The sequence below is a fragment of the Carcharhinus amblyrhynchos genome, chromosome 11 (assembly GCF_965287045.1).
Source record: "Carcharhinus amblyrhynchos chromosome 11, sCarAmb.v2.hapA, whole genome shotgun sequence".
In the NCBI taxonomy this organism is placed as follows: domain Eukaryota; kingdom Metazoa; phylum Chordata; class Chondrichthyes; order Carcharhiniformes; family Carcharhinidae; genus Carcharhinus; species Carcharhinus amblyrhynchos.
Window position 1 is genome coordinate 60,106,361 of NC_137334.1, and position 27,168 is coordinate 60,133,528.

Below are 27,168 nucleotides of genomic sequence, written 5' to 3' on the forward strand. Positions count from 1 at the left end.
TTTCAGTGATTGCATCGTCATACTGAACAGAACGGATTACTGTAAAGAAGTGTACCGACAACTAAACAATGAAGAACACTACAGACAGTTACCCACCGATCCGACCAAAGAACACACTTGTCAACTCAACACTCTGATCAAGACCTTTGATCTGGACCTTCAGAGCACCCTCCGTGCTCTCATTCCACGTACACCCCGCGTTGGAGATCTCTACTGCCTCCCAAAGATACACAAGGCAAACACACCTGGCCGTCCCATCGTATCCGGCAATGGGACTCTGTGTGAGAACCTCTCTGGCTACGTCGAGGGCATCCTGAAACCCATTGTACAAAGAACCCCCAGCTTTTGTCGTGACACTACGGACTTCCTACTGAAACTCAGCACACATGGAGCAATTGAACCAGGGACACTCCTCGTCACAATGGATGTCTCGGCGCTCTACACCAACATCCCCCCCAATGATGGCATTGCTGCGACTGCCTCAGTACTCAATGCTGACAACTGCCAGTTTCCAGATGCAATTTTACCACTCATCCGCTTTATCCTGGACCACAATGTCTTCACCTTCAACAACCAGTTTTTCATCCAGACACATGGAACAGCCATGGGGACCAAATTTGCACCTCAATATGCCAACATCTTCATGCACAGGTTCAAACAAGACTTCTTCACTGCACAGAATCTTCAACCAATGCTATACACTAGATACATCGATGACATTTTCTTCCTTTGGCCTCATGGTGAACAATCACTGAAACAACTATATGATGATATCAACAAATTCCACCCCACCATCAGACTCACCATGGACTATTCCCCAGAATCAGTTGCATTCTTGGACACATGCATCTCCATTAAGGATTCATCCCAGACTTAATTACTTAAACAAATTTCAATTTTCTAGCTGCCATTGTGCGATTTGAATTTACATCTTCTGGTCATTATTGCTAGTCCAGTAGTATAACCATTATCGTACTGTACCCCAACATGGGTTTAGACCATGATTTTTGCAGTTAATTAAGAACAATAGTTGAAATCTTGAATTACATCATAATTTTTTTGCACAGAAGGTGGTGAGTGTCTGGAACTTGCTTCCATGGGAGGTTGTGGAAGCAGGTACAATAGTGACTTCTAAGGGGCCCCTTGGCAAATACATGAATAGGATGAGAATAGAGGGATATGGTCCCCAGAAAGGTCTGGGGCTTTAGTTCAGTTGGGCAGCATGGTTGGGCTTGGAGGGCCAAAGGGCCTGTTCCTGTGCTGTTATTTTCTTTATTCTTTGTGCTAACGTCATCGTCAAAATTTTGGGTTGTGGCATTGCATGTGAGCAATTTGCTTAAGAAAAATGTAGCTGCTGTATGTGCTCGTTTTAATTGAGTTCAATTCATTAATTATGCATAGTGAATGCCTATCCTGGATTGCCTGGCACTGGAAGTTTGCTGACAGAAAATAGCTGTACCTGCAATTTATAAGGAGCTCTGTTATTTGATGCTATGCAGAAGAGAAAACTTGCTGGTATAAATTTACTCTTAATGTTTTCTTTCTTGTTGCTCACTTGGAGCAAGTGCAACAAATCTAGGCTGCAGTCTTTGGCTTGATGTGAAATGCTCAGGCCATATGTTGCATTGGAATTGAGCAGTACTGTGCTCTATCCAATAGATGGGAAAAGTACCCTAACTCCTGAGATGTACACTGGGACATTTTATTCTGTTAAATGTTACTATTTACGTGCTGGTAGCAGTTGTTGCTGAACAGGATCTTGAAAAGTCAACTTCCCACGATTATTCTCAGCTCCATCTGATGGCTGGTGTATTGCAGCAGTGCTGGCCTCTGATAAACTGACATGCCTGCTTTCTTACTGTGCATAATTTGAAATGCTGCAATTAAGGTGCTTCTGCTGAATCTGCTGTCACTAAAGTTCATTGAGTGCATGGATGTCTTTTGGCACAATGTTCTTTGAGACAAAGAGCCTCTGCCTGCACAGCATCTGCAAAAGAAGCTTCACTCCGCTTATGTGGGAATGTGTGCCACCTGAAGTGGAAAGAGAATTGGCCTGCCATGCGTCTCCCTGCACATTTCCTCAGGCATTTCAGGTCAAACTATAAGCAAGTCCTCTGGTGCTGTGGGGATTAAGAAAATAAAATAAGCACAACAGATACAAAAGTTGTGAAAGCCTAAGTGCCAGTGAAAAACAAAATCATGAAGAGCAGGCAGGTTTGTCATGAAACATGTTTCCTACTGTGTTTCAGTGAGGCTGCATAGAATGCCTTCCAGCACACCTGCAGCTGAAAACTATTGACCCCTTCACTATCCATTATCATGCACGTTGATGCACCTTCTGCCTGCTATAGACTGGAGTCTCTGATACATGTCTCCTCCAGCTGCTCCATGCTTGTGCAAAGCATACAGTACACAACAGGGATTATGCTGTTTTTGCAGATGGGGAAATGAGCCAATCTTAGATACACATATTTGGCTGTACATGTCGCACTGGGCTCCAGGAATGATGAGTTGCTATCAGGTGGTTGGCAGCCCGATCGTGCAACTTCACATTTATATAAAGTGACCAAGCAGCTGTGCCACCATCGCAGGTTGCCAGTGGCTGTGTCCCCCTGGATATTGGAATTAATATTGCAACATTTTAAGGTAGTCGTTAGCATGTTGTTAGCATATAATCTGTGCGTGTCAGTTGCGATAGCCAGATTTTTTTGTCAGAGACATCTTTGGAACACTACAGTCAACGTACTTACCTCTAATATAAACGTTGAGATGGAGCCACCCAGCATTCTGCCTCTGATCTGTTTTAATAATAAATCTTGTGTTCAACTGTTCAGTAGGATGGCACAGTAGCACAGTGGTTAGCACTGCTGCCTCAGAGCACCAGGGACATGGGTTCAATTCCTGACTTGGGTTACTGTCTGTGTGGAGTTTGCACATTCTCCCTGTGTCTGTATGGGTTTTCTCCGGGTGCTCGCATTTCCTCCCACAGTCTGAAAGATGTGCTGGTTAGGTGCATTGACCCGAATAGGCACCAGACTGGGTGACTAGGGGAATTTCACAGTAACTTCGTTGCAGTGTTAATATAACACAGGTGGTCAGGAAGGCTAATGGGATGCTGGCCGTCATAGCGAGGGGGATTGAGTATAAAAGTAGGGAGGTCTTGCTGCAACTGTACAGGGCACTGGTGAGGCCGCAGCTGGAGTACTGTGTGCAGCTTTGGTCGCTGCACTTACGCAAGGATATTTTGGCCTTGGAGGGAGTGCAGAGGAGGTTTACTAGGCTGATACCGGAGTTGAGGGGGTTGAACTATGAGGAGAGGCTGAATAAACTAGGCTTGTACTCGTTAGAGTTTAGAAGAATGAGGGGAGATCTCATTGAGACATATAAGATGATGAATGGGATGGATAGGATAGAGGTGGAGAGGCTCTTCCCGCTCAGAAAGGACAGTAGGACTAGAGGGCACAGCCGCAAGATAAAGGGGGGTGCGGTTTAGAATGGAATTGAGGAGGAACTTCTTCACTCAAAGGGTGGTGAATCTCTGGAATTCTCTGCCTGTTGAAGTGGTAGAGGCTACCTCGCTAAATATTTTTAAGACGCGGGTTGATAGGTTTTTGATAGGCAAGGGGATTAAGGGTTATGGGGAGAGGGTGGGAAAGTGGAACTGAGCCACGACAGATCAGCCATGATCTTATTGAATGGCGGGGCAGGCTTGAGGGGCTAGATGGCCTACTCCTGCTCCTATTTCTTATGTTCTTATGTTCTTATAAGCCTTACTTGTGACTAGTAAATAAACTTTAACTTTAATTGTGTGTTTCAGTTGACTGTTCTCTGTGCTGTGTCAAGCCAGTGGATGTGGCTCCTGAGAAGCAGTCCAGAAATTCATAGCTGCAGGCATTTAAAGAAAACCTTTGTAATAAAGTTTGTTCACACATATAACCTGGTTTATGCACTTCCGCTTTGTACAAAGCACAAAACACAATAACTGATGAAGAGGATAGGCAACAGTTTAAATTTACTCGCTTGCTTTCTATTCTTCGCCGGGAGTTCAACCCATGGCAGGGAGTTGATGCATTCCGGGGCTCAAGACCATGATAATGATGGCCCACAGGAAAAGAATACCACTGCCACAGGGCTGAAGCACAGTATTCAAACAGCTCACAGAAGTCACATCTATGTTTGAAATTATGGTAAGAGAAATACTTTGAGCTAAAGGAAGGTGTGATGACTGAATGATGTACATTCTACCAGAGATCCCAGGAAATGGTGAATCCACAAAAACAGTACATGGCCGCATTGTGGCAGTTGACAATCTCTAAGATGGCTGAATATTTGCATTACAGTACCCTGCAAATTACAAAACCCTTAAACTGGAGTCAGCCTGGAATCCCAGTGGAGATAAGTCATCTTAAAGGACTATAGATGCGCCTGACCCATTTACTAAACATCCAGACAATTATCTGTGGACTGAACTGGGCAAGGACCCCTGCATTAGACCAAGGAAACCATGGAAATGATGCGGTATAAAAGGGTGTTGGGGAGCAGATGAGAAACTCCAAGGTACATTATGAAGTTAAGCTGGACCCCAACAATTTTTTGATTTTGGCATTAGTGTGAGCATTAGCTGTTTCGCTCCAGGCGTGATTCTATTGACCTAGCAGGAAAGCTTTTATTGAAACAAACATTATTTAACAGCACATTTAAGATATAATGAAAAGAATTAGCATAATTTTTACCAATTAAAACATTTAAACGTGACTTATATATAATTATTACCTGCTAGCTATTTCTATTAGAACATAGAACATTACAGCGCAGAACAGGCCCTTCGGCCCACGATGTTGCACCGACCAGTTAAAAAGCAATGACCCTCTAACCTAAACCAAACCCTTTCCATCCATAAACCTATCCACGGATCTCTTAAACGCCCCCAAACTAGGCGCATTTACAACTGCAGCAGGCAGGGCATTCCAATCCCTCACCACCCTCTGGGTAAAGAACCTACCTCTGACATCCGTCCTATAACTACCACCCCTTAATTTAGAGCTATGCCCCCTCGTGCTAGCTTTCTCCATCCGAGGAAAAAGGCTATCACTGTCCACCCTATCTAAACCTCTAATCATCTTATATGTTTCAATAAGGTCCCCTCTTAGCCGCCTTCTTTCTAACGAAAACTATTAGTTCCAATTAAAGCAACATCCCCACAGACATAAATTCCTCTTCCGAATTAGTTAGCCAGATACACAAACTTCCGTGAAATTCCAGTCCTCCAGCCTTTTAATCCCTCTGAACCAAGATATAGAAACACACCTATCTTCTGATTCTCAGATAGCAGCATCTAGAGGAAAACTTGTCTTCACACAGCAGAATTCCAGTGAGAGAGAGTTGGAGAAAATGTGTCTTGCTTTTTGCAGACCTCTAGAGAAAAGAACCTCTTTTCTTGAAGGTTCCAGACTTCAATTTCTAAAGAGAGAGCGAGGAGAGCCGCTCCATTCAAATTCAAACTGCAGCTGCCTATCTGTTCCCCTGGAAACCTAGCTCTTCCCATTAGCACATGACACACCATGTCAGTCAACCTAATTAAACCCTACTCAACCCCAAGGAACAATAATTACGAGTATTTAATCCTCTGCATGCTCAGCAGGTGGACACTACTTTCTGTATAAAAACTTTTTCCTCGTGCCCCCTCTAATCCTTCTGCCACTCAGCTTGAATCCACAACTCCTGATTTCTGAACTCTCTGCCAAGGAAAAGAGATTCTTCCAGTCTATTCTATCTCTACTCCGAACAATTTTCGTATACTGAAATCATGTCACTACTTAGCCTTCTCAGTTCCATGCAAAACAACCCCAGCCTCTTTAATTTCTCCTCAAAGCTACAACTCTTCAGCCCGGACAACATTCTCGTACATCTTCTGTGCATTTCTCCAGAGCAATTATATTCTTCAAGTAATGTGATAACCAGAACTGCACACAATACTCCTGTTGTGGCTTCAGCCGTGTCTTATGCCAGTTATCACCAGTTTTATTATATCCCTACTTTTGTATTCTATATCTCTGCCAATGAAAGACAGCATCCCAAATGCTTTATTTTCAAATTTATCTACTTGTACTGCTACATTTAGGGATCTGTGCACTTGCACACCAAGATCTTTCACTTCATCTACCCCTCTCAGTATATTCCCATTTATTATGTCTTCCCATTTACTGCTTAGGCTCCCTTATCAGAGTTGAACTTCATCTGCCAATTTTCTGCCCCCTCCACCAAGCTATTTATATAATTTTGGAGCTTACAGCTGTGCTCTATGCTATCCCTACATAGCCAATTTTTGTATCATCTGCAAATTTCCCAATCATGCTCAAGTTCAAATCACTAACATATAAAACAAACTAATCCTTATTTGTGTTTAAGAAACTGCTTTGCTTCAAGCCACTGGATGTAAGCAGGGGACCAACACCAAGCTCTGCAGAACACCATTTGAAATAGCTTTCCATTTGCAAAGACAACCATCAACCATTATCCTTTGTTTCGTGTTAGAAAGCCAACTTTGGATCCAATTCGCTACATTAGCGTGTATCGCATGAGCTTTTACTTTTTTGACAGTAAGCAATTTGGACAATGTGCTATGGCTGAGAAAAGGAGTTATCCATCCATAATCTAATGAGGTCTAAATTGGGCCTGGAATCAACTTGCCATTACCATGTTTGGTTAACTGATCACGTGATGAGAGAGGATCATGTGATGAGCCAACTAACCCTTATTTGTGTTTAAGAAACTGCTTTGCTACAAGCTGCTGGACATAAGCAGAAGAGATGCTGAAGGAGGGAGACCGTGAGTCGGGCTCTCTCACTCTCGGTCGCTTCATCCATTCATCCTATAAGTCAGAGCCTGCCTGTTGCTTGAACATCCACACACCACAGGTAGTGTTAACCCAGCAGCTGCTGACTCCATAAGCAAAGCTAAATTGCCTATCAACATTTTCAAACTGTCATGATGCTTAGTCTTGAAGGACCATCAAACCGTCCTGAAACTAACCAAGTCATCAACCTACAAGATCCAAATATCACCAGCTTTTGTTGGACTTCTGAAACTGCTTCATCTGTGCTCCCACTTTGTAATTTTGTGTGCTTTGTGGTGTGTGCCTATGTACAAATGTGCACTTGTATCTATATTAAACACAATGGGAGTGATTCTCCTAGACTGCTGCGCTGCCACTCTGTACTGGGATCACTGAGACAGCAAGGGAGTGAGGGCAATGAGGCCTGGCCAGCTGGGTGGCTGGGGAGGGTGGGGCTAGTTATGGGGGGGGGAGATTTGGGAATCGCAGGGGGAGATCAGGGCTGGCTGGGGTAGGTGGGGGAGACATCGAAGCTGGTCATTGGGATCGTGGGGGGGCGTTGAAACTGTCTGGGGTGGGGTGTGGGGTCGGGAGATTGGGCCTGGCTGGGGAGGTAGGGGACATGAGGGCTGGCCGCGGGAGGTCCCAGCAGCCAGCAAGTGGGGGCTACTGAGAATGCCCTGCCCCCTGCTTCTTAGAGGGAATCCTGCTAAAGCACTCTGTGATGCACAGAGTGTCGGAGATTCATTCTGGAAATCACGTTACTCCCATTTTCACGCATGTTGAGAACTTAGAATTTTTTGGGAGAATCCCAGCCAATATATAAAAACTTACAAAGAGACTGCCTTTTACAGTCACAGTACGTAAACAGTCACTAAATTGTCAAGCAAATCCTTCTTAAAAAAATAACCTTGTTCCTCTTGTGGTTCGACAAGGAATATGAAAAGTGAAGAGTCAACCTGATTGTACATCATGCTTCAAAACAAACCATTCTGTAAAAGTGTGCAGGTCATTGAAGAAGAAGACTTTATCAGTTCGAAAAGTGGAGGAATTTATTTGTGAGAGTGGAAGATTACAGCTGTGTAGCATTATGGATGGGAAAGCACAAAGCCATTTAAGGATTGCTCAGTTGCGATTGTAGACATCTCAGTGTCATTCCTCTTCGATGCTGGCTGGGAAGTATTATATCTGAGTGACAAATTCTACCATTGGTCTTTTTTGCGACTTTTTCTTGCTCCTATGGCAGACACCCTTCAAGCTTTTGCTGAGTTGGTTACTCCAGCCTTGGGACTGATCACAAGCAACAAAAGCGTATTTTGACAAGTAAACAAGTGCAAGAAAACCACAATTTGAAGCTGAAGATTGAGGTCACATCAAACTACCAAATCTCAAGCCCAAGCTTACATTATGTCCATTAAAACCAAAGTAGATCACACAGCTTTTCTACTGACACTTATCTGTTGAATGACAACGAAGTGGAATACAAGACTCTTAATAGTGGGGAGACCAGGATATTCCAAGGACAGTGATTATGAGGATAAATTTCCTTTTTGAATGAGCAATCACAGTATTGATCATTTGCCTCAATGAGATGATCAGGTGGAACCACAACCTCAAATTTGTAGATGTCAGCACTGTCATTGGCGACCTTCTATTTCAAAGACCAAGTCTTAACACCCATTCACACCATACTCCTGCTGCAGTGAAGATGGAAAATTTGGTGAAAAGACAAGTCTGGTGCACTGTAGCAAGCTAGGAAAATCACGTTGGCATGAACGGTTGGAAAATTCCAACCCAATTCTGTGCTTGGAGGAAATGAACACTGAACTTGAATAAGGTAGAAGAATGAGGGGAGATTTGATAGAAGTGTATAAGATTTTGATGGGTATAGGTAGAGTGAATGCAAACAGGCTTTTTCCACTGAGGCTAGGGGAGAAAAAAACCAGAGGGCATGGGTTAAGGGTGAAATGAGAAAAGTTTGAAGGGAATATTAGGGGGGGCTTCTTCACACAGAGTGGTGGGAGTGTGGAATGAGCTGCCGGATAAAGTGGTAAATGCAGGGTCACTTTTAACATTTAAGAAAAACTTGGACGAGTTCATGGATGAGAGGAGTGTGGAGGGATATGGTCCAAGTGCAGGTCAGTGGGACTAGGCAAAAAATGGTTCGGCACAGACAAGAAGGGCCAAAAGGCCTGTTTCTGAGCTGTAATTTTCTATAGTTTTCTATGGTTCTAACTGTAAGAAATAATTTGATTTACATAAGGTTTGTTGTTCAATTTAGAATTAGGTCTTTTCATTTTGCATGGGAAAATTTAATTGTTCGATACTTGGTTGCCTGGCTGGCTGACTGCTCTCTGTGCTGTGTGCTGTCAATCAAGCCTGTGGGTGCCATTACAGAAAACTGGAAACTGAAATCAAGCTGGAAACTTAAAACTGCATTTTCAGAAAGCTTTCAGAAAAAGACCTGTTCACACACAAAACCTGATGAAAGGCACCTTTGCATGTTTCTGAGGTATTAAATATCAGAACAGCGGCAGGTGCCTGTGCTACTAAAGGCATACCTAGAGTCAGCTGGAAGTGCTGATGTTTGTGCATCTTGACATTGGTTTACCTTTCGTAAAAGGGAATGATTGATGATACTTTTTGAATTTGCATTTTTGTTCAGGGGCCAAGCTTTTTCTGTGTAGTACTCAGGAAATGCTGTACAGTTTGAAATCCTGACATTTAGTTGAGATAATAAACTGAAGTCTCATCTGTTCCCCCGGGTGGGCATAAAATGTCCTGTCGGAATTGTTGAACTCTGCCAATGTCCTGGCACACATTCACCTTTCAACGAACACAGTATATAGGCATTTACTCATTGCAATTGCTATGTCTAAATTGACCACTGTGCTGCCCTGTGTTATACCATCAATTCTATCCAGCGGACACCTAATTTTCGTTAAGTGTTTTGAAATTTCCTTAAGTTAAAAAGTAATGCTATATTAGAATATTAAAGAATAGGAACAGGAATAAGCCAAACAACCCCTCATTCCAGCGCCATCATTCCATAAAATTGAGGCAGATATGCTACAGCAACTCCATTTTCCCAAGCATCCTTCTATCTTTTCACCTCCTTAATCCCAAAAGGTCTGTTAATCTCAGGCTTCAAAATACTCATCTATTGAGTACACATAGCCCGCTGATGTAGAGAGTTCAGATGATTGACAATCATCTGAATAAATTGGGCTTGTACTCGTTAGAGTTTAGAAGAATGAGGGGAGATCTCATTGAGATGTATAAGATGATGAATGGGATGGATAGGATAGAGGTGGAGAGACTCTTCCCGCTCAGAAAGGATAGTAGGACTAGGGGGCACAGCCTCAAGATAAAGGGGGGTGCGGTTTAGAACGGAGTTGAGGGGGAACTTCTTCACTCAAAGGGTGGTGAATCTCTGGAATTCTCTGCCCGTTGAAATGGTGGAGGCTACCTCGCTAAATAAATCCCAGTAAATCCCACCCTGTGACTTGTAGTTTTCGATTTTCTGACCAAGGGAAATAATCTCTCTGCCTTGCTAATGTCCCGCAGAATTTAATGTCCTTCACGTCTCATCCCTTTTAGATTTCAGAGATTGTGGAACCATTCTGCTCAATCCTCCTCATAGAATAGTCCTCTCATCTCAGGGATCAATCTGTAGCTATTTCTCCTAGGATGCTGGAGGAGGTCTACTCCAATTTTAGATCCAAGATATTTTGAAAGGGACTGTAAAAGTGTGGGTAATTTTATGCAATGTAATAGATGGAGTGCTTGACCTGTTACTGTAACATGCAGAAAGGTGACTTTGCTGTAACTAAAACTATTATCCTGCAGTATTACAACCAGAATGACCTTGACCAGCAGGAATGTAAAAATATTAGTAACTGCAAAGAATGTAAGTGAGCCTGCAGGCGATTGCATGAGTTTGGTCCACTTCACTTCACGTCGAACACATACGTCAGGCAGAAAGAAACAGTGACCCTGAATTTCCTCAGTGTGACACTCAGCATTGATTGCTGATCAGTGCAAAATGAATTGCACCAATTTTTTTTTCGATGCTGTCTTCCCTAATCTTTCAACTAAGGCAGGGGGACACCTAGGCATTTCAGTGTGTCTTCAGTGCTCTGTGTAGAAATGCAGAAGAGTCGAAGTGAAGAGGCACCAGTTACGGCACTGGTTGCCAACACCAGATAAGTTTAAAGATCCATCTGAATTTAAAGGTGCTTGGCTGGCCAAGGAGAAAGTAACTGTCTAAGGTAAGAGCAGGGGAAATCGGAGATTGGATCATGAGAGGGAGATGATCAGGAGATGTCAGGCCACACGGGTGGCGGTGGGTTCAGGGGAATTGGTGATGGGCCAATGGGCCGATATGTGGCCGGTTCATTGGACGAAGGAGTGGGGGGATAGGAGGTAGGGTGATCGGAGGAAAGGGATGAGTGGGTCAGTTCATGGGGCTGTGGGTTGAGTGGGGAATCATGGATGGTATATACCACATGCTGATTGGGGGGATGGGAAGTCCGGCCTTGGGAGAAGGGGGTGGGTGTGGGTGGTAGGCTGATGGCAGTTGGAGGTCGGGCCATAGGAGGAGGGAATGGGTGGGCCAGGCCATGGGGGCAGTGAGCTGGGAGTGGGGGATGGGACAGATCAGCAGGTGATTGGTGGGAGGAATCAGACAATGGGATAGGTGAGGGGAGATTTCCCGCTTTGGGTGGAGCCTTGGGTAGTTGTGGGGAGGAGTCATTTGCTGTGCAAACCTTTCCTGTGAACTTACACAGGGCTTCCTGAGTGCAACTTAGGGTTCACTCAATCTGATACTGGGGAGCCCAGTTTATTCTCTCTGAGTTTGATTCAAGTTAAATTCCAAGATGTGAAAGAACAATGGACACCATATTCATCTTTTCAATAAATCATTTCATTAACACCAGTACCTCCAGTTCCTGTTTTCAAACATGTATTTCATTTCATGGATTGATTGGTTGGATTGATATTCCTATTTTCCTTGATTTAAAGTCAGCGAGTACTAAAGCATGTTCATTTTCAAAGGTCAGCTGGGTTAACTTGATTGTTAAGCTATGATGTTCCTCATTCTCACACACGTAAACACTCACCAAAGTAGGAAGCAATCAAACACTTGAATGTGCTTTGTCAGAAAAGAAGATACTTAGGAACTCACAGACAAAAAAAATCTTCATTTTTGGAATGAGCTGTAGGTTCAGCAATACATATTTTGCAGCCTTGGATTGTATTAATATTGCAGAATCTGGTCCCTGTCTTAGTAATGTACTGAGATATTAGTTTACAACAGGATAAAACCATTTCAATTGAGATGATGTTGGTCTCAATTCTTCCAGGGAAGTTGAAGTCCCAAGGCTGAATCCAAAAGCAGGAGTCAACCCCGCTCTATCGGTTGGCAGGACTGCTGGACTCCATTTTGCCACTAGTACCTAATTAACAGGCTGCTGCCAGAGCCACTAGCCAATTGAAGATGACATTCTGCCCCAAGTGCAGCTGGCCCAATCAGAGGCCACTGTTAGGGGTGGTTATTATTGAGACTACACCATGAGGGAGGTGATGCCTCAGTGCCAAGATGCCCTCCTGCTTTGGGGATGCAGTGGCTAGGTGGTTAAGCCACAACAATTTATCCTTGGGTATGTGGGCAGTCATTTCCAGCATGGAGTTCTTCTGTTGGCCATAGCGTGCTGATTTAAGGAGGCATCCCTACCAAAGGAATCTGCAGTGTTGCTTCATTGTGGACAAAATGACCTTAATTAGACTGTTATAGGCAGAAAAGGAGAGATGAACAGAAACCCTCAATTTCATTCCCTTGTTGTCCACAATCATGTGTGTTTTTATTTTGAAAGGATGGATGTGTGTGTTTCTAAGTTCTTTCTACTGTGTGATCAGTTTAAAGAACCAGCAATAGAATTTTGTGGTTTAATTAAAGAGGATTATTTATTCACACACACACACCCTGAAAATCTAAACACTATATCAATCACATACCATACACTTAAGAAAGTTACAACTAAAGAAGATAATGTACTTCTATGAGATGAAAGAAGAGTTAATAATCCATGTTTTTGGCTTGTTGTAGGTGATGAGAGTCATTGCAGCCCCAGTAAAGAAAGGAATCTCTGTCTACTCTTGGATTGTAGTTCAGATGGGTTCAAGTAGCTGAAGTCAGAAATCCACATTTTTGCAGGATTTGCTCAAGGAGGTGTTTGCTTAAAAAGTTACAAAGCTAGACACTTGTGGTTTTTGCCTGATCCTATAAATATTTTAGTGTCACAAGTAGGCTTGCAATGAAGAGTCAAATTTCTTTAGAGATGGACTTGGAGTTTTAGAATAAGGCTGGGAAACTTTGAAAGGTTTTGTCTCCTCCCGGTTCTTAAAAGGCAAAGATGGCATGTCTTTTCTGTAGCTGCTTTGGCTTGCGGTGTTCTTCTGTAGGCTGAGCAGACTCTTTGGGTCTTTAGATAAAAATTGTTATCTCAAGCCAGTTTTGATCACATGACAAATATCCGTATTGTCCAAACAGAATTGGTTAAAAAGTCCAAAACCATCAGGAGACAATAGGAGTTAGTTAAAAACAGACTAGTGGAGATGCTGGACTCTGAAACAAAAGCAGAAAATGCTGGAAAATCTCAGCAGGTCTGACAGCATCTGTGGAGAGAGAACAGAGCCAATGTTTTAAGCCTGAATGACTCTTCGTCAGAGCTGAGGAATTAGATGATAGCCTTTCACAATTTATGGATAGCTGATCTCATTGGCTCTCTTCTGTTAAATTGTGCACTTAGAGACATAGGGTGGGAGCTTCCAGTCTTCCCAGTTGCATGGAACTTGGTGGATGAAGGGAACCTAATGTGGCATGAGGCAAAATATCAACTTCTTGAAGGTGGGATGAACATTAGCAATTATGTTATTGGGACTTTAAAAGCAGGTTGAGCTTCCCAGCAAACAATGTCCAAAAGCCCTTTGTATGCATTAGCAAGTCATGCATGCTGATTAAGAGGCAACCTCACTGGAATTACATTCACTTATACAATTGCACATAAGTGGCACACACCTGGTGATATAGACTTCTTCCATGATTAATGATGAGTTGCATTGTCCTCATTGGTCTGTAATGTCAGCCTATGCTTGAGAGTGGGTACAGTGCAAGTTATGACAAACATGGAAGGGTTAGCGGGTTAGAGTGAGATGGAGCTGTAGTTGGGCAAAAGTGGAAGGGATAGTGCAGGCTGTCCAGTTGCCCTATAAAAATGGCGCTTGGACTTTCAACCCCATGAGGTAACAGCAGGGACAGCAACTTCACATCCGTCCCGCCATGAGATTTTCCATGCTCTGCATGGATGCACAGTTCATGAGCTGACCAGTGCAAGGTTGTGCAGAGTCAGCATTTCTGCCCTGCAATGAAATCACTCTGACTTTCACTCTTACTACCAAACCTAGACTCCATATTCTGTAATGGAATCAAAGAGTCCGTTGATTCTGTGTTTGGAGGAAACCAGAAACGATGGTAAATGTGAATTCCAAAGAGGGGTGCTGTCTAGATGTGTGTACACTCAAAGGAGATTCAATTCAGAACTTCACAGAAGCATGGGAGGGTCTGTGTTGAAATTGCAAAGTTCACCTTGTTCTTGGCAGCCATCTTAGCCATATTGCAAGTGTCTATTAATAGATTGTTCCAGCAGCTTCCACAGGAACGAAGTACATGGTTGAAGTAATGAATAGGGCATGCCTTTACTGGGAATGACAGGACCATTAAATGGCTTAGTTTGGCAGCGCCATTGACAGTATGCCATGGCAAAGAGCCAATATTATTCATCCCTCATTATGGCTTCTCTGCCTTATTGCCAGGACCCTTCATCAGCCTTTTTTTGATTGAATTGGTGCTTTCATCATGCCCTTACACACTAAAGCCACTGACTGGGACACAGCTGGCATCCATTCTTGGCACCTTTGTATCATCAACAGTACTGAGTGGATTATGCTGCAGAGAGCCCCACTCTTACTGTGCCTGCCAGCCTGCTGTTCCTGAATCAACTCAGAGTGGTTCTGCCCATTCTTCTGCAAGATGTTGGCCATTCTCTCAATGGAGGGACTCATAATGCTCAAAACCCTGAGTCAGCAAGGAGTACATGTGCTGCATGGACTCGTCCGTTATCTGCCCATGGACCTGCAGTAGCTCAGGGATCTCTGAACATCAGAAACTCATCTGGATTTGATGCTACAAAAAGACTCTTACATGTGACACCCAGATTTCACTATCTTCACCTAGTGGAGCATGGCTTTGACTGTCCAACATCTACCGTCTGAGGTCAGTGGACCTTTCAATTGTCCATCCCGGCCATGATAGTTCCCATAGTAGCTGGCAGAACTAGGAGATTTACCCCTTTGATTGTTGGTGCATTCTTTGGTTTTTTTTCTCGCTAATCCTTCCTGCCTTTCTCTGACCTCATTTCCCATTTTATTATTTTCTTAACCTTGTTTCTACTCTTTGATACACCACATCGTTCTGCATCGTTCTGGCCCCCCCTATTTAGTTAAAAACTCTCTCTACTTCCCTAGTTATGCACTTTGCAAGAACACAGGTGCCGGTACAGTTCAGGTCTAGGCCAACTCAAACTATAGCCCCCACTTTCTCCATAACTGATGCCAGTGCTCCACAAACTGGTACTTCTCCCACACCAGTCTTTGAGTCACCATGTATTCAAGTCACTAATTTTATGTATCCTGTGCCAATTTGCACATGGCCTAGGTAATAATCCAGAGATCATAATCTTTTACATTTAATGCCCAGCTACCCTTACCCTCCCTACAGAACCTCTTCCCTAATTCTATCTATGTTATTGATATCCACACGGACCATGACAACTGGATCCTGCCCCTCTTACAGCAAGTTGCTCTCCATCCCTAAGCAGATGTCCCAAAGCCAGGCACTGGGAAGGCAACAGAGACACCTGGAATTTTGCTGTCCCACCTGCCACAGGAATCGGAGTGGTGAGGGACGGATCATGGAAAGATCTGTTGATCTTGGGCAGGATTTTATGGTCTCGGGGTGGGTGAGGCTGTAAAATCCCGCCCCTGGACTCTCACTGTTTGCTGTGGAAAACAGTATCAATCCCTCACTATGCTCTCCCCTGCTACTGCTACATTCTTTTTTACTCCTCCCATTTGAATTACCTCCTGTACATGATGTCAGGGTCAGTTTGCTCATCCACCCTCAAACCTATTGAACAATTTCAGAGGCTGATACTTTGGTCCTCTTACCTGCCTCACTCACAGTCACATTCTCCTGTTCCTGACCACTGACCAAATCAGATCTCACCTTAAGGAGTGTGGTTCTGCCCGCTAGTACAAAGCATCCAGATCGCTTACCCCCTCCGTGATGTGTCACAGTGTCTGTAGTTCAGCCTCCAGTTCTGAACCGAAGTTCCTCAAGTGACAAACACTTACTGCAGACATGTTTGCCCTGGATCACTATGTTATTCAGGAACCCCCACGTGCCTTGACACACCATCTGTCCTGCCATCCTTAATATGTTTTTAACCATTTTAGTTATATTATTCACTTATACATGTTCCTTTTTAATATTTTCTCTTAACTTTACAAACAATTTGTACTATTTTAAACTTTAGTACTGGGACAGACCTTATCCCTACCTGAGACTTATCAAACAGCTAACTTATTTCCTTGTAAGAACCAATTCCTACGGGATGCTCTTTCTGTCCTTTAACCAGATTCCCACTCACCTAACTCCTAGCTTTGTACTCAGTTTTTTGAGTGCACCCCATTTTACAACAATTTGTAATCAGGAAAGATTAATGATGGCATTTAAATTGTTGAATTTATCGTCATGTACTTGCAAGTTTTATATTCTGTGCACTGTTCCTTTTTGCAGGTGTGATGCAAACCATGAAAATGTTGGTACCTTTATAGTTTCTGTAGCATATGGAAATGAAATATCATTTGTATGGATGTCATTTACCATAATAAAGGTGTTAGACAGAAGAGGACCTGCTTTTCCAACACTGATCTTTGCTCGACCTCAAATACCCACTATATTTATTAATGACTTAGACATGGGATTCTCAACATTTTTTTGCTTCTGACGACCTCTGTTGTGTTGGTAAAAATTCTGCGGAGCATCTGCAGAACACAGCAAAAATATTTTCTCTGCATAAGAATTAGTTATATGATTAAACATTCATGTTTCTTTTGCTGATTTAGTGTGAAACATGTTGCTGCTGTGAGTAACAATTCTGTCATGATCACAAGCTCATACCATCCTGGCTTTATTTCTATTGATGACATTGCTGAAAATTCAGTTTTGCAACACCTCCAGTGTGCTGATAACTCAAACTGAAGGATCAAGTTCAGACATACAGCAGCGGTGAGCTGAGAAAAAATGATTGAGAGAGAATCGTAATAAATCAAACGTCATGCAGTCATTTAAAAAATATATTGGCTGTAAACTGCACATGTATTAAATATTTGTCCATATAGTCAACAGTTTACTGTTGAACTTTCTGAATTAACTGTTGCCTCATGAGAGCATGGTGGGAGCAGAAACTTGTTACTTGATCATTACACTGCTGACTCTGATGGCTGCTGATCAACAGTTGGTAAGAGTTGAGTCGATCTGGTGGCTAGATTGATAGAGTTGGGAGAAGATGCGAAATGGCACGTTAGAAGCTTTCTCATAGATTGCTGATGCCACATGGATTAGTGGTACATTAAGTGGTGTGCTGTGATCTTATAATTGCAAACAGACGTTGATAGATTAAATTGTTGGATGGGGCTGTGCCAGTTGAATTTTTTTATAGCTAAGTGTGAGGTCAAAGCAAAATACTGTGGATGCTGGAAACTGCAACAAAAATAGAAAATGCTGGAAAATCTCAGCAGGTCTGACAGCAGCTGTAAGGAGAGAATAGAGTCAATGTTTCAAGTCAGGATCATCTTGGGAGGAAAGGGTTCAATCTGAGTATTACTTAAGCGATGAAAAGCTAGGAACAGTGGAAATTTAGAGGTCCATGTATACAGATCATTGATGCTGTGATGCAGATAGTACTAACCATGAAAGACCTGTTCACGTTTACCTGGTGTGTATTGTACTTAAAAGACCAACCAATAGCATAGTAGGCATGGTACAAGTAGCCATTTACCCTGCAAGTTTACCATTACATCTGAAGAAGAAGGCAGCAAACAGACGTTATGGGGACAATTCTCCTGGCCTGCTGTACTGCTTGAGTAGCACAGTGCATCTTGGGACATCAGTGGGGGCCTGTAACGAGACCTAGAGTGGGATGGGGGTTGGACTGGCTACGCCACAGGCAGAGGATGTCAGGCAGGCTGGCGATCTGTGGTGGGGGTGGCGGTGCTGGGAAACCAGCAATCGGGAGAAAGAGGCCAACGATTGGGAGGAGGAGACTGGTGGTCATGAGAAGGAGACTGGCGACCGAGAGAAGGAGGCCGGCGACCGGGAGAAGGAGGCCGGCGACCGGGAGAAGGAGGCCGGCGACCGGGAGAAGGAGGCCGGCGACCGGGAGAAGGAGGCCGGCGACCGGGAGAAGGAGGCCGGCGACCGGGAGAAGGAGGCCGGCGACCGGGTGAAGGAGGCCGGCGACCGGGAGAAGGAGGCCGGTGACCGGGAGAAGGAGGCCGGCAACGATCGGGAGGAGGAGGCCAGCAATTGAGAGAAGAAGGCCAGTGATCAGGAGAAGGAGGCCGGCAATTGGGAGAAGGAGACTGGTGATCAGGAGAAGGAGACCAATGGGATTGGGAGGAGGCAGCGATCGGGGGGAGGAGGAGACCAGTGATCGGGAGAAGGAGACCGATGGTCTGGGGGCTGGTGATTGGAGGAGGGGCCAGTGCGCACGCGCTAATCTCCCCATTGACAGATCAGCACGGCACGTGCACCGTGGCTTGCTCAGCATGCTGTTTCTGACCTCTCAAGTGGGAATATGTCCCGCCCTCCCATTTACTGGCATGAATCTCCTTGAGGCACTTTGTGGAGAACAGAGTGCTGGAGATTCGTGAAACTAAACATGCCCAGAAAGCAGGCAGGAAGTTCTCCTATTTTTCCGCTTATTGGGCACTTGGTATTTTTGGGAAGCATTGCCCCCAGTCTTTAAATGGATTGCCTACATGGGATGATTGAGGCAAAACTGAATGAAAAAATAAATAGGCTTTCAGCTCCTCCTTTCAATCCATGAAATAGAGTTAATAGTAAATTTGTATTTTGAAAGCAACAGTGAATGACAAAAGATTAACTACATTAGCTTGTGAAGAAAATATTTCAGTGAATGTCATTAACATGATACTGAAAATATACTGTTTATTTCTTTAATCTATATCTAAACTGTAATTTCATCTTCTGTGGCATTGCTTATATCAATACAATAAATCAAAAATAGATTAGGAACTAATTGAAAAACAACAATACGTACTCCCATACAATACATCAAAGAACTCATTAAGGCTCAAGAGATTATAAAGATAGAACTGAAATTACTGTAATTAATTCCTGCACCTCAAGAGGCACAATGGATATGTTTTGTCATTATGGTCACTATTAATATTTGATACCTTAGTCATTAATCTGATTTTATATTACACAGATGAATAGTGACTTGATGTTTCCTTCAAAGTGAAAAGTAATATTATTTTTAAAATTCTTTGCTATGAATATTTATGTTTAATGCCAAGGGATTTTAGCGACCGTGCTTTTTTAGAGTTAAGAAGGGGCATGCAACATAAAGACTAAATAAAACACATAAAGACAGCTGCTCATTTCCACGTGCTCGTGTATCTATAAATAGGACAGAATAAATGAATGTACGGCTAGAGAGATGGTGCAAGAGAGGGAGAGCGTTAAATTCCTGGGACATTGAGACCAATTTGGGTGGGGTGGGACATGTTCAGACTGGACAATTTGCACCTAAACAGAACCAGGACCAATGATCTTGGAGGGACAGTTTGCTAATGTGTTGGGGAGGGTTTAAACTAACTTGAAAGAAGTTGTAACATTAGAAAGGAGAAAAAAAGGTGAAAGAAGGTCTGGGAGAGATGGATAGCATTTGAATAGGATAAAGTAATATATTAAGTGGGGCCAGGCTGAGGATCGGTCTCAATTAGATTTATGTGCACCTATGCAAACATACAAACCATGATAAGTAAGCTTAGTAAACTGCAGAGAAAGATAGCCACATAAGAGTAAGATGATGTGACATTAATTGAAATCCAATTCAAAAAATATTCTGAAAGGTAAAAAGTGTGAAATGTTTTGAAGGCTTTAAATGTCACCATTATATGGTGATTTTAATTCGGTGATTTATAATAAATTTTTGTGCTGCAGTGGTAAGTTGACCCTGACTTTGAGCAACATTGTGTAATTGTTATCATATATTACAGGAATTTTCCAATTGTCCAAAGCACCATAATGCATCAAAAAATAAGAAAACAAAATAACCTGTCAGGCCTACTGTCATGTTTTGTATTATGATTTAAATTGACTGGTAACTTTGGCTGTTTTAGAAAAGCTGTTTTTGAAAGTTTAAAGAATACCTAGCACATTCTCCTCTCCATTGATTGACAGGCATTCTGCTTTGAAATTGAAATGGAACACCATTCTATCCCGTCAGTTTCAGGCAATGTACCTGGGATTGTATGTCAGTTGCAGCTGGCTGGGTTTCAAAGCATTGAATTCACACAAGTTAATTTTTTTCCCAAATTATTTCTCTTAAAATCTTTCCAATCTCCAGCGTGTGATGATAATATGCTATTGCTATATATATATTTATGTTTAAAGGAGTTGTTTACAGATTCAGCTCTATTCTGCAAGCAGTCAGTGTGCCTGGAAAGCATTTAGTTTGGATATTGGGAGAGCAGGATAATTACTCATTTTAGCCATGTAGTATTTATTTAGGATAAAATTAATGGATTTTTGTTTCTGGATGGAGAGTTCCCCTGAGGGTTTTAATTAAAGGAATGGAATGTGTGTGTAGATAAGCAGGGTCATGTGATGAAGTGGTTAATGAAATGAGCTAGGTCTATAACAGAAAGAAACTGCTTTTCAGTTCTGGCTGGGGTTTGTTTAAAGTCAGAGTTCTATAAGCTGCACTGAAGTGCATTCTCTCTGAAAGCTTCAAGACTGACTACACATAATAGCAAGTATATTTACAGATGTTAACTATTTAAAGTGGCATTGTAAGTCTATAAAAGAAATGTTGCTTATTTGGAATGGAAACGGTGATAAGCTCTAAATTAAAGTTATTTAAATGTGGCTCAACTGCTGAGAGTTAAGCTGATTTGTTTGTCAGAGTTATATTTCAACTGTTCTAAATAAAGTTTGTTTTACGAGAAAAATAAATCTAATTTGCCCGTGGATTTGCTCTTGGAGCAAAGTATTCTATCCTCACATTAATGCCAAAATAGAAAAATTGTTGTGGTCTATTCTGGCTTCATAATATACCTAAGGGTTCTGGTCCAGGACCCTAACAAGAATCAAATTGATTTGCAGTGTATTTGCTGCATTAATCCTCAATATTTTAGATTCTAAAAGAGTACGATTCCAGAGGGAGTACAGAACCAGAGACACTGCTTAACGTGGATTTGAAGAGTCTGTATTGTTCACCTTAGAGAAGAGTAAGTTGAGAGGAGCTTTGATAGAGGTGTTCACATCATGAGGGGCCTATAGAGAGTAGCCAGAAACTATCTGTTCCCATTGGTGCAGAAGGATCAAGAACCAGGCAACACAGATTTAAATGATTGGCAACAGAAGCACAGCAACATGAGGTACACTTTTTCAAACAGCTAGAGGTTAGGGTCTGGAATGCATTACCTGAGAATGTGGTGGAGATAAATTCAGTTGTGGCTTTGAAATGGGAATTGGGATAGGTATCAGAAGAACAAAATAAATGCTGAACTACAGGGAAAGGGCAGGAGAATCTGACTAATGGAGTTGCTGTTATGGAAAGCCAGCACGGATCCAGCAAGCTAAATGGCCTCCTCTGAGCTGTAGCCATTATGATTCTAAATAAAGAGTATTGTTACATTTGAAGACTGGCAGGAAAGAACATTACAATTTATATCATATGTGTTGTAAGAGCAGGTTGAGCAGTGTAGAGCCATTCTTTCAATGCTGAGCTCATGTTTTTGTTTTGAATTCTCTCCTTTGTATCTATAATTCTTTAAAGTACATAGTGTGAAGTTGTTGAGTCAGCTTTAATCTATTTATCTCTTTGTTTGCTGGTTAATACATTTTTGATTTGTTCCTTTTAAGTCTGTTTTTCACATTAGCTTGTTTAGACAGTGTGTGGTGATGAAATCATTTGCAATAATGGTTAGGTATAGTTGTTAAGTTCAGGAGCTGAATAATATGCCTCATCTGATGTCAACCTCTTTTTACTTCTAGTAACTTAATTTCCTGACGCTCACTACAGTTACAGAGCTACCAAGGTCAAACTGGAGATCCCAAGGGAATTTCATGGAGGTACAGACCTAATGCATTGGGCCTCTGTTCTTTCTCCCATTTTTCCCCTTCACCACTGCTGGAAACTAAGCATTCTCCAGATACTGCAATTAAGAAAATCCAGCCCATAAAGGTAGGAAGCCTTTCTGATTTTTCGCTTTAACAGTCACCTTTAGATTCATTGTGGGTATCATAAATATACTTAATTTTGGAACATAACCCTAATCACTCAGAATTTCATGGAGATGGATTTATTTATCAAGGAGGATTGCATCTGATGATTTAATAACAAAGGAAGGATACATCTGTATATTGGGGTGGTCTATTGACAATCACGTGATCCGACAGTCTGTCGCAGATCCTCACATTTGTTAATCTCACACGGGTGGGAGATAAAAGGGAGGGCTGAAAGCTGACATTCTGTTTCCCAACCAATTTAGCAAAGGCATGGATAGTACCTGCAAACCCTATCTGTCTGGTACAGATTGAACTATACACAACTACACAGCAAGGGAATCAAATTACAAGGCTGCAGTTTCAGGCCTCCCACCTAGCAACAGTGAGCATCTCAGAAGTGGTGGGTAGATCCACTGCCTGTGGCTACAACAGTCTGCTATTTGACTGCTATCTGAAGTTGGATGGATCCCAATTTGGGTGATAGGGTCATCTGAAATTCTAATGGGGATCCTATAAGCTACCCGAGACCCTGGTTGTTGTGAACTGGACTGAGTAGGTGCCATGTATTCTCTGAGCAGCATTAGCCAGTCATCCAGCCAAAGAAGATCCCAAAGATAAACTCCTGTTCATTTTTGCATCCCCGCTGCCCACCTCATGTAACTGGGGCTTCTCTCTTACTTATCTCCTTGCAATGAATGGTCCAGTATTGTGGAAGCCCTCAGCCAGCTGGCATTTGGTTTCCATCATGAAGGTTGCTTCTTTGAATATCTGAGTCAGTCAAAACTCTTTCTGTGATGCACCTGATTGGTCACAGAATGAAGAAACCATTTGTATTAAAATCTTTTTAATTCTCATAGCCAAATAAAAGGCCCTCACTGACAAGCTTTTCAAGGTTTTATAGTTTTATTTGCTGCTTCTATTTAAAGCCCTTTGGATTTATTATTCTTTGGTATACAGAGATGTTTTCTACAATGCAAAGTCTTTATTGAAAGGGAGATTGATGGTTTTATTATTTGCAATTCTTAAAAATGTCAGCTGAACACAGTTATGTAATACATGACACATATACAACCTCCAGTGATCACACTTGTATTTCTTCAAGTATTATCAGTTTATTAGATTTACCATGGAACATTTGCACAATAGAATCAGTGTTTTAAATTTTACAGTGTTTCCAGAACAACATTAAGAATTGCAAGGTGAGCTTAATATTATTTTATAAGATGTATTAAGCATAGAATCTTTGGTGAGGCAAAGTATTTCTTTCTTTAAACTTGGTCTTGAGCTTGAGTTTTTTGCCAGTACTTCACAGGCTGCAAAGCAAGAAAAATCACTTCAGCCTTGCATCTGTTCATTTCATCGTTAAAGCTGCTCAGAATACTGATGCCAACTGGATTCTCCTCACACCTTTGTCTCCCTTCTTCCCCTCCTGTAAATTAAACAAGCAGTGACATGCAGTTCCTTGGCTAAAAGTGTGAGAATATATCACATTTTGCCTCAACACATCGATCACTTTCTCAACTCCAATCACAGAGCGGGAAAGAAACCAAGGATACCCAAAGAACAATTTGCTTTTTAGTTTAAAAATTAGTTTAGAACTAACCACAAATGTGACTGAACAGTTAACTCTGGAAAAAAAAAGACTTTATTTGGCTCCAAGCAACACTGGTCATCAATTTATTTTATTTGTAATCTAAATCTTCCAATCACCTTTGCATTTTTGTTTCCCTTGTATTGATGAATGCATTGGAGGGATCTTTGAAAACCATTTCTTCAAGCCATCAATATTTTCTTTGTCTGCTTCTCTGAAACAAAGCTTGATTTACACATTCCATCTTGGAGTTAGAAGGTACTGGATTCATGCTGCAAACCCAATCGTTCTGACAAGTGGAGGTCAGAGCTCTGCTCCGAATTCTGTTTGACCTTCAGTGGAATACTGGTGTTCAATGACTGTGGGTACGTACCCCCACTCCCCAGATCTGTAGTTTTCTTGCTTTATACTGGCATCAGCACAGTTTGTGGGAGCCATAAAACACTCTCTTGGTTTCTCTGAAACATAACACAACCTATTTGGTATAAAGATGGGTCACATGTTGGCGTACTGTTAATCAGAATACAACTCTTTCCACTACATAACACTCTTACCCTCCAATTGAAGACTGTGAAGATATAAGGACATCAATAAGGACATCTTCAGATACAGATGTTTAATGGTTAATCCTTATTTGTGAAAGGATATATTGGCCTTGGAGGGAGTACAGAGAAGGTTCACCAGGCTGATACCGGAGATGAGGGAGTTAGCTTATGAGGAGAGATTGAGTAGATTGGGCACTTACTCATTGGAGTTTAGAAGGCTGAGGGGGTGTCTTATACAGACTTACAAGATAATGAAGGGGCTAGATAGGGTAGAGGTAGAGAGATTCTTTCCACTTAAAAAGGAAACCAGAACTAGAGGGCACAGCCTCAAAATAAGGGGGGGCAATTTAGAACAGAGTTCAGGAGGAACTTCTTCTCTCAGAGGGTGGTGAATCTCTGGAATTCTCTGCCCATTGAAGTGGTGGAGGCTACCTCGTTGAATATGTTTAAGTCACAGGTAGATAGATTTCTGATCGATAAGGGCATTAAGGGTTATGGGGAGCAGGCGCATAAGTGGAACTGACTCACTTCAGATCAGCCATGATCTTATTGAATGACAGGACAGTCTCGAAGGGCTGGATGGCCTACTCCTGCTCCTATTTCTTATGTTCTTATGAATATGAACAATATATTTACCATTATATTTGCTATAAAGGGAAAGTGCATTCAGTTGGGGAAATATTGGTCCATGATACACTTGAAAACAGGAATAAAAAGGATCAGTTTAGGAGTGCGACATCCCTATCCAGATGTGCACTTCCATTGAATTGGGCAATTGTAGTTTTGTGGGATTTGAAGAAATATTCTTGCTTCCAACTGTTTGTTGCATGTGTGTTGAAGTCCAATTTTCAGACTAAGGGAAGGGCCTGTTGTATTACTTATCTTAGCTAATCATTCAAAGAATAATGAACTTCCAGCTTTTATTTTATTTCAGTGAATCTCAAACTGCTTCTCTCTAGTGTTCTGAATTAGGACTGCATTACACAACAATTACAGTGCCAGTACATAACAAGACCACTAAAGTTGTAGTGCATATACATCCTCAGACAAAATAAACTCAGTTATCACACTTGGACCAACTTTAGTTGTTCCATTTAACAATCATTAACAATCCTCCTAACAATGAAATCAGGATGAATATCCTTGCTGCGCCAATGCCATATCTCACTTATCTCTCACACACTTTCTCTAGGTTTCCTCAATTGGAAGATGTCAAACTGTGTAATTGTTGAAATAAGTTGAAATATAATGAACTTAAAATTACAGTAATTCACCTAAAATCCATGTTGCGATCTTTGAAACTGATCTTAAGGAATCCGTGTATAAACTGGACTTAGGTGGATAAATGAATCACAATTTAAAACATAAGAAATAGGAGCAGGAGAAAACCATAGCCACTTCTGCCATTCAATATGACCATGATTAACCTTGGGTTTCAACTCCACCTTCTCACCCATTCCCCATATATTTTGATTCCCTAAGAGACCAAAAATCTGTCCATCTCAGCTTTCAGTGTGTTCACTGATGGAGCATCAGAATTGCAAAGATTCATAATCCTTTGAATGAAGAAATCTCTTGTTATCTCGGTCCTAAAAGATCAGCTCCTTAATTGTTCCAGAATTGTGTCCCCTTGACCCAACCAGGAGAAGACATCTCTATCTACCCTGTCAAACCCCATCATAATCTTGTTTCAGGGCTTCTCATTCACTTGTCATTCTTCCAAATGTCAGACAATGTGAATCTAATTTACTATCTTCCCTTCATAGGGCAACACTCTCCACCCAAGGATGAATTAAGTGAATCTTCTGTGTACTGCCTCCAATGCAAGTATACCCTTCCTTAAATATGGAAATCCAAAATTACACTCAGTATTCCAGGTTTGGCCTCACAAAACCTTATACAACTGTAGTAAGACTTTTTTATTCTTATACTTCAATCCTTTGCAATAAAGGCCAATATGGCATTTGCTTTCCTAACAGCTTGCTGTACCTGCATGCTAATGATCTTTGTCCCTTGTGCGAGTATACTCAAGACTCTCTGAACATCACCATCGACAGGTTTCAAGCCCATTATTCTCACTTAGCCTCGGATCACCAGCAAACTTAGATACAGTATTCTCTGTCTCTTTGTCTTAAGTCATTAATATAGATTGTGTGTAGTTGAGGGCCTAGCATTCATTCTTGCAACATTCCACCACAGCCTGCAAACTGGAAAATTTATCCTTACTCTATGCTTCCTGTCTGCGAGCTAATCCTCTATCTCTTCAGATATATCATCCTCAGCTCCATGAACTCTCATCTCATGTATTACTCTTTTGTGTGGCAACTTATTGGACACCTTTTGGAAATCAAGGCATACTACATCTGCTGTTTCCTCTTTACCTAAGTGATCAGATCTCACTTCGAAAAATTCTGAAAAATTTGGCAAACAGAATTTCCTTTTTGTAAAACCATATTAACTTGTTCGTATCATAATATGCTTTTTAATTATTTAAGACTTCCTTAATAGATTCCAACACTTTCCCAGTGAA

At 41.9% G+C, this 27,168-nt stretch overlaps 1 protein-coding gene across 6 annotated transcripts in view; it reads left to right on the forward strand.

Annotated features, from left to right (window-relative positions):
* b3galt1b (UDP-Gal:betaGlcNAc beta 1,3-galactosyltransferase, polypeptide 1b) overlaps positions 1 to 27,168 on the forward strand; it is a 99,972-nt gene that overhangs the window by 44,883 nt on the left and 27,921 nt on the right. For 3 of the 6 annotated variants that reach the window (XM_080199206.1, XM_080199201.1, XM_080199202.1), the window contains exon 3: positions 22,297 to 22,458. The exons of 1 other annotated variant lie outside the window; for it this stretch is intronic. The gene's annotated coding sequence lies outside the window, so the exon portion shown is untranslated. Of the gene's footprint in view, positions 1 to 22,268; positions 22,459 to 26,404; positions 26,547 to 27,168 lie in introns of all 6 variants that reach the window. 2 more of the 6 variants (XM_080199205.1, XM_080199203.1) reach the window with 2 other exon arrangements.